Below are 7,764 nucleotides of genomic sequence, written 5' to 3' on the forward strand. Positions count from 1 at the left end.
TGCATGTGTTTAGGGTTCAAGTATCCTCCAGTTTTATTTCTCTATATTTGTACCCATGTATTTTCTAACCCTCAGAATTCTTCAGTATTTGTGTACCACCGAAAATGCACGAATTTTTCAAACAGATGAATTCTTCTTTAAAATATATTTTCTGTTATCTTGTGAATTTTTGGAGTAGAAGGAAGACTTTGACCCTCTTAACTAATCTCAATAGATTTTTGGGAGTGTCCTGAAAATCAGTTTTTCAGTTTATGTTTGGTCTACCCATGCTCCATGCCTAAGCTTCTATGATCTATTGCAACTAAATGGCTCTAGTGGAGGTTCACCCTTGGATATGGGGACTTTCCAGTTCCCATTTCACCCATAGACATCAGCGTTCCAGCAGCATTCCGAAGAAGCTGGTCTCTATTCTTGAAGATCCATACAGACCTTCTCACTCTTTGGTTTCAAGGAATCAATTACTTGCCCAAAACACTCTCCTGTCCTTCAACAGCTGCTGTTCTTCTTCATAGACATTAATATAGCTGCTTGAAATGTATTTACATTAGCCACAGCCTGACAGGCATTAAGCCATGTTTCTTGCAACTCTACATTACAGAATAATATTTTCTCTCTTATGGTAATCTTGAGAAAAAATACAAACAGCTCTTCCATATTGAAAAATATATATCAGCTATTTTCAAAGTAATCAACTGCTATTTAATCTTAATAAAAAATTACATTCCACTTAGCTGATAATTTTGAAAAGTAAAATAAAGGGACTAGTATTATTTAGAGGTTTTTTTCCTGCCAAGAACTTTAAAATATTTTATTCTTTAATCTTCAAAATAATTCTATGAAGCAAGCATACTCTCATTTTACCAAAAAAAAAAAAAAAAAGATTGAGTTTCAAATATAAGTAGCTTGTCAAAACACCAAGAAAGGCTACATGATGGATCAGGGATATACAGTCTACTGGACAACAGAGTCTATTCATTCAATTTCACATAAGCAACTAATAAATGAACACTTTAAACAAAACATCTCTTGCTGTTTTTGAAGATTTACATGGATGTCATATATTACAATATAAAAATATGTATGACTACAAAATAGACTCAACAAGAAATGATTAGAGAATATGATATTTCTCCATTGGGGGAGGGGGTTATTCAAAATGTACACATAAACCTTTAGCCTGAGACTAAAAAGAAAAAAAAAATGTTAATATTCCAATACTTCATTCCTTTAATTTAGTTGTCTTTAATGATGAAACTCTAATATACTTAGTTCATTTTTCTTTAAACATTGAAATATATCAAAAGATTAGTAGTTTAAAAATAATGATACATCTAGAGTCTTCTATGACTCCCACTATAAAAATAAATTTCAGAATGTAGGGGCTACAAGTACAATGCCTGTAAAATTAATTTGTATTATTAGGCAAGTTATGTTTTCGCTAAAGCACTGAGTGATGTTAATACGTGCAAAATAGTATCATAATATTTATAGCAAACAGAGTTGAGCTTTGGTACAAAGAGGGAAATGAGATTCCCAGATCAATTTCAAACTATTGTATTGTTTGAGTCATTTCAAATGCCTCCTCTGGGACTTTTCAGATTGTGGGGTTCAGGGTAATTATGCCTTCAATACACATGGATGTTTTCAGGATATAATCATTAGTAAACATGGTTTATGTGATTTATCATTAGTTAAGGAAAATATTCATTGGAAAATCAAATAATGAAAATGCCATGTTTCTCTATAACTTAATAAAGTCAGTACAAATTAGATAATTTGGTGGCAATTACATATGCGGATTAACACTGAAGAAAGTCAACGCGGGCTATTATTTTAAAAATTGCCATAACTTGAATGGAGTCAAAATGTACTTACTGAATGTGTTTAGCCTCCAGATCAATTGTGGTGGTATATTCCTTGAAAAATAATTTGTTTTTAAAAATTGTATCCTTTAATAACTGAGCAGAAATGATTATGATGTCTTCTACTCATGCAGTATGTGGTTTTCAATTTAGATGATAGAAATAAAGACTTGATTTATAGTAATCCAAAGGAGAGAAGAAATATTTGCCCCATAGGGCAGAAGGTGGGAATATTTATTTAAAGATGTCATTGAGAGCACCGTTGTGTTGGATGATGTAAATGATTTATACTTTTGGCTAAAAATAAGATCCCTCTATCACATCTTCAACCAATTAATTACTTAATGTTCCAAAAGTTTGAAATAAAGTGGGAAATCTGAGTATATTTTTAACCAAGGAGTTTTTGTTTTTGCAATAGCCTACTTTAAACTTGTTGAACTTGGTAAGCTTATTTAACTTACTTGAAACCAGCATTCACTGTGGCATGAGCTCGAAAAGTATTGAGGGAATTCTGTTGAGGTCAAATCAACCACCAGTTCAACCTAAACTTAAGAAAGTGAAAGCATTCTCAAAAATAATATTGCCAGAGACTAAACTGTTAACTTCCATTTCAGCTGGCAGCTCCAGCATTTTATTGTTCTCAGGGTACTAAAGTACAATTGTGTAACTGCTTTCCCTCTGGAACCTCTATAAAAATAGATGCATATCTTAAAAAGCTGTCTAAGGAAGTAGGGTTTTAAGTAAACAATATAATAACTTGTCTTAAGGCTAATCAGAGTTTTCAAATATCAGAGAAACAAGAGAAGCAGTTGGATTGAGTTTTTAGTTACTACTTCTTTAAATGAAATAACTATAGCCTAAATCTTTTGAAATGTAAAATAATATAGCTTATTTGAAATTCTCATAATTATCAAAGGTTAGCGTTTTGTGTATTTCTCTCTATTCTCCATTAAAGTGTCTCCAACACACACTTTAAGCTAATGGACAACACATTTATGAATGCATGGAATCACACGTAAGTTAGTAAATACAGAAAGCATTTCGAGAAAAATTGAAATATAATAGATATGTAGATAATGACACATTTCAACTGAGAGTGTGCAATAGTTATCTTCCAAGCAAAGCGTAAAGCTTGATTGAACAAAAGATAAAGTTAATACTTTCTAATAAGAACAGACTATTATAGATCAGTGAAACTGCAAAACAGAATTCTAAGACGAGGACCAAGCCACATTATCTAAATTAACATTTTTCCAGCATGAATAAGAAGGGCCACTGTAGGAAAGCAAGAGCTAAATAGTATTGCCTGCATTTAGTCAACCTGAAGTAATTATTAATTTATGGTTGTCTGTGATTTTAATGAAAATGAAGGCTGTGAGAAAAGAATTGAGAGAGATAATGTGCCGTGAAATTGAGTTTCATTTATTTAGGGGGCCACCTTTTCCTTTTTTGTTGTTGTTAAAGGAAAGAAAGTTAATGCAAGATGTCCACATTAAAATTTCACTAGGATTATGTAACCGCCGCGTTAAACGGTAATCATTATATTCGAGGCAGAGTTAATGCAAAAGAAATTGAAGCCTGGATTTAGGGCCGATTGGCAAGGCCAGGAGGAAAAAATCACCGATGGGCTGAAATTAATGTCAGAGTTATAATTATTGTCTTTACAGATATGACGAGTCCAATAGCTATTTCGTCAGACGTTTTATCCTTCTTGTCATCATTTGAAAGTGCCCCTTTTGGTGATGGCCTTGTTGGAAGGAATGTATTTCAAGAGTAAGGAGGAGGCCACAGGAGGCAAAACAATCATCAAAATGCAACCTCTTTCTTTGACCTCAAACAAAGTGTTTCTAAATAGTCTTAAGAGTGACAAGCCTTCCAGAGAATAACAGGCATGTCTAGTGTAATAGTGTGGAAAGAACAACAGTTCATGAATTGAATTTTGTATCTTCACGCTACAAAAATAACAATTCTGTTTCCAGAAACATTTACAAACAAGAAGTCGAGTCATCGGTCTAAATTCCTTTCACTAATTACAGTAGTAAAAGTAGTGTTCAATGACTGTTCAACATTTCTTTTCTCTTATGAAAGGAAAATTCATTTTATGATATTTTAATTTCCAATTTTAGGAAATAGAAGAATCTAAAATTTGGACAATGTCAGTATTTATTCCAATCTTGGATGTGAAAATGTTCTTTGCTTTAGAAAAACTTAGGTGAATCCCATGGAATGGAATGTATTAAAAACACTCAATTTTTCTTGAAAATATTGTTTTAAAATATATTTTATCATATATATGTTATGTCCTATGCTTTCTAGGTTGGACATAAATTTATCTATTAAGAATATATCGTCATTGTGGGAAAAACAGAAAATACCTGTCCTTTAAACACTAGAAATTTAGTAGGGTCACTATGCCTGCCTGTCTTTCTTTCCTCCCTCCTTTCCTTCCCACATTCCCGGCTGCCTGCCTTCCTTTCTTTCTCCTTCCACGAATCAGCAAGCATTTACTGGACATTTATTAAGTGTTTGACATTGTGCTGGAGCGTTGGGAATACACATTTAAATAAGCATACCGGGGCGCCTGTGTGGCTCAGTCTTAAGTGTCTGCCTTTGGCTCAGGTCATGATCCTGGGTCCTGGGATGAGCCATAGTTGGGTTCTCAGCTCAGCGGTGAGTCTGCTTCTCTCTCACCCTCTTCCCCCACCCCTCCCACTCATGTTCTCTCTCTCTCTCTAATAAATAATCTAATAAATAAGCAAAATCTTTAAAAATAAATAAGTAAATAAGTATTACCTCCATGATTAAGGAGCCTATATGTACAAAGGATTCCATGCTGCATATGGTAGGTTTCTGCAAAGAAGAAAGCTCTAAGTAAAATTGAGAGAATGTCTGGAATGGGAGGGAAGGATTCCTGTTTATTTTAGCATTTGAAAAGCACCTCCATGGGTCAGAAGGAAAATAGAGTAATTGAGAAAGTTGACAGGAAACAATGGAGAGCAAATGTTTACTACTAAATGGGAGAACTGGAATCCAGAATACCATCTTCCAGAAGTTACCAGAGACCTAAAATATTGGGAGTAATGCTTAGAAGAGTGTATTAAGAAGGCTACAGTAGCAACTGAAGGCTAAAATGGGAGAAATGTTTATAAGTCTCACCATTTGGTGCCTAGGAATAAATTCAGCCAGATTTAAGACAATAGGGCAAGGTGGAGGTGGGTAGAGATGGGGTAAAGTTCCTCTCCTTGTGGAAGAGAAGATATTAGCCATTTTTATTTGTTTTATGTAGGTTATCTACTGGGACTGAAGTGTAGAGAAAGCAGTGTGGAAGTAAAAGCAACAGATACATTTTACTCCATGAAGCAAAGACAACTCTGAGTCCCCAAGTGGTCTAGTAGGACTCAAATAGAAATTCTGGATGGTTCTGATCTCAAAGATCCAAAGAACTTACATGCCTGCATGGTTTTCTAACGTAGGAAAGAGACTTAGGTTGTATTAACATGTCTTTCCTGCACAATTCCCCATGTATTTGCGCATGAGAACAACTCTCCATATGAAACTGATACATAAAATCCTGTGTGGACTTGGGATATTTAGCCAATGACTAAATTATCACTCCCAACTGCTACTCCAAAATTTCAGGCATTAGGATTTCCTGAAGTAAGAACTTCCCAACCCAGAGAGGAAGTGTCATACTTGATATAATATAATGTAATAAGGAGATAATAGCTCTTTTTTTTAATTTTTTTTATTTTTTTATTTTTTTATTTTTAAGATTTTATTTATTTATTTGACAGAGAGAGACATAGTGAGAGCAGGAACACAAGCAGGGGGAGTGGGAGAGGGAGAAGCAGGCTTCCCGCGGAGCAGGGAGCCCGATGTGGGACTCGATCCCAGGACCCTGGGATCATGACCTGAGCCGAAGGCAGACGCTTAACGACTGAGCCACCCAGGCGCCCCAGCTCTTTTTTTTAGATTGAAGTATAGTTGGCACACAATATTACATTAGTTTTACAACATAGTGATCAGGTGCTACACCCCAAGTGTAGCAGTGTATTGATACAAGTGTATCACTGACTGTATTCCCTATGCTGTACCTTTTATAAATGCGACATTCATTCCAGAACTGGAAGCCTGTACCTCCCACTTCCTTTACCCATTTACCATCCTCCCACCCCCTTCCTCTCTAGCAGCCATTAGTTTGTTCTCTGTATTTATGGGTCTGTTTCTACTTTTCACTTGTTTTGTTTGTTTGTTTTATTTTTTAGGTTCTACATATAAGTGAAATCATATGGTATTTGTCTTTCTCTGCCTGACTTATTTCACTTACCATAATATCCTCTAGGTCCATCCATGTTGTGGCAAAGGGTAAAATCTCATCCTTTTTTTATGGATGAGCAATGTTCCAGTGTGTGTGTGTGTGTGTGTGTGTGTGTGTGTGTGTGTGTAGCACATCTTCTTTATCCATTCATCTATCATGGACACCTGGTGGCTTCCATATCTTGGCTATTGTAAATAATACTGCAATTAACATAGGCATGCATATGTCTTTTTGAATTAGTGCTTTCATTTGGGGGGGGGGTAAATACCCAGTAATGGCATTATTAGCTCCTATGGTAATTCTGTTTTCAATTTTTTGAGGAACCTCCATACTGTTTTTGCACAGTGGCTGCACCTGTTTGCATTCCCACCAAGAGATCACGAGGGTTCCCTTTTCTCTACATTCTTGCCGACACTTATTATTTCTTGTCCTTTTGATACTTGCCATTCTGATAGATGTGAGGTGATATCTCATTGTGGTTTTGATTTGCAGTTTTCTGATGATGAATGATGTTGGGCAGATGATAGCCTGTTTGAATGGAAATATTCCTTTGCCTTCTTAGATAAAACAAGGAGAAATAGAACCTCTTTTAAAATGGAAAAATGGTTTTGTAATACCACCTGAGCCGATCTTAACTGTAATGTGCATTGACTAAAATACAAATCAAACATACAAATAAAAAATAAAAACTTTGTAACAGTCATTTAGAAAAACTGACAACTTGTTCATAAACTTCTCTTATTTTCTCCTTTGCTTCATCATCACCTCATAACTTAGCTTATTGCTAAAAGAGACAGCTCATGATTTCCTGAAAAGAATGTACTTTGAGCCTTCTCTTTCTGCACATTCTTGAACTGAGTGCCCTTTCTCCATCTCCTACTCATCTTGATAATGTCCCTGGTGAAGACTTTCTTAGTACCCACTCTCAAACTAGGAGCTCTCGCTGTACTTTCTTCCTCCTGGAAATGCAACACTATCACTTCTTGTTCAGGTTAGTGGTATCTATGGTCCTACAGGGTTTCATACATGCTTCCTTCTTTAGAGTATCAGAACATTTTATCATTTAAAAGACATGTGATAAATGATGATTGGATGCTAAAACTAAGGAAGCCAGGCCATAAAATGAATTTTGAGGCTCATGATTTCTCCTGCTTAGATAATGCATAGATTTTGGAACAGTCGTGGACTCACCTTAAAATAAAATTGAGTTGTCCTCATTCGTATAAAGATCTAAATATATTTGTTCATCTATGAGGGCGTCATAGACAGGGAAGGGTAAACATTTCTAAGAAGGAGACACTGAGCAAAATATGAGGGTGTCCACTATTATTTCTATTGTTCCACTAAGTTTCATCAAGAACACAATAGAAAATAAAAAGAAAATATTTCTCAATAAGAAATAATTATGAAAAAAGTTTTATTCAAGATGGGTTGAATCATTATTGAAAAGATAGAACTGATTTGTACTAGCACCATGCATTTCCTTCAGAATATTTTCTTACTGAAGAGAAAGAAATAATGAGTCTATGTTGTTATGTTTTCAGTAGGTCAGTCATATCCTAGTGCAGTTTAATTTTTATGTTT

The sequence above is a fragment of the Mirounga angustirostris genome, unplaced genomic scaffold, assembly GCF_029215605.1.
Source record: "Mirounga angustirostris isolate CCGP_5_RB_7025 unplaced genomic scaffold, mMirAng1.0.hap1 SCAF_3, whole genome shotgun sequence".
Classification (NCBI taxonomy): Eukaryota; Metazoa; Chordata; class Mammalia; order Carnivora; family Phocidae; genus Mirounga; species Mirounga angustirostris.